This window comes from Neophocaena asiaeorientalis, unplaced genomic scaffold (assembly GCF_003031525.2).
Source record: "Neophocaena asiaeorientalis asiaeorientalis breed wild unplaced genomic scaffold, Neophocaena_asiaeorientalis_V1.1 scaffold454, whole genome shotgun sequence".
In the NCBI taxonomy this organism is placed as follows: Eukaryota; Metazoa; Chordata; class Mammalia; order Artiodactyla; family Phocoenidae; genus Neophocaena; species Neophocaena asiaeorientalis.
This window is the reverse complement of record NW_020173722.1, coordinates 327,715-328,366: the sequence shown is the minus strand read 5'-3', so window position 1 is coordinate 328,366 and position 652 is coordinate 327,715.

The following is a 652-nucleotide window of genomic DNA, read 5'->3' as shown; positions in this document are numbered from 1 at the left end:
AAATATCAATTAAGTCCATCTTGTTTAATGTATCATTTAAAGCTTGAGTTTCCTTATTTATTTTCATTTTGGATGATCTGTCCATTGGTGAAAGTGGGGTGTTAAAGTCCCCTACTATGAATGTGTTACTGTCAATTTCCCCTTTTATGGCTGTTAGTATTTGCCTTATGTATAGAGGTGCTCCTTTGTTGGGTGCATATATATTTGCAATGTTATATCTTCTTCTTGGATCAATCCCTTGATCATTATGTAGTGTCTTTCTTTGTCTCTTCTAATAGTCTTTATTTTAAAGTCTATTTTGTCTGATATGAGAATTGCTACTCCAGCTTTCTTTTGGTTTCCATTTGCATGGAATACCTTTTTCCATCCCCTCACTTTCAGTCTGTATGTGTGTCTAGGTCTGAAGTGGGTTTCTTGTAGACAGCATATATATGGGTCTTATTTTTGTATCCTTTAAGCCAGTCTGTGTCTTTTGGGTGGAGGATTTAATCCATTTATATTTAAGGTAATTATCGATATGTATGTTCCTATTCCCATTTTCTTAATTGTTTTGGGTTTGTTATTGTAGGTGTTTTCCTTCTCTTGTGTTTCTTGCCTAGAGAAGATACTTTAGCATTTGTTGTAAAGCTGGTTTGGTGGTGCTGAACTCTCT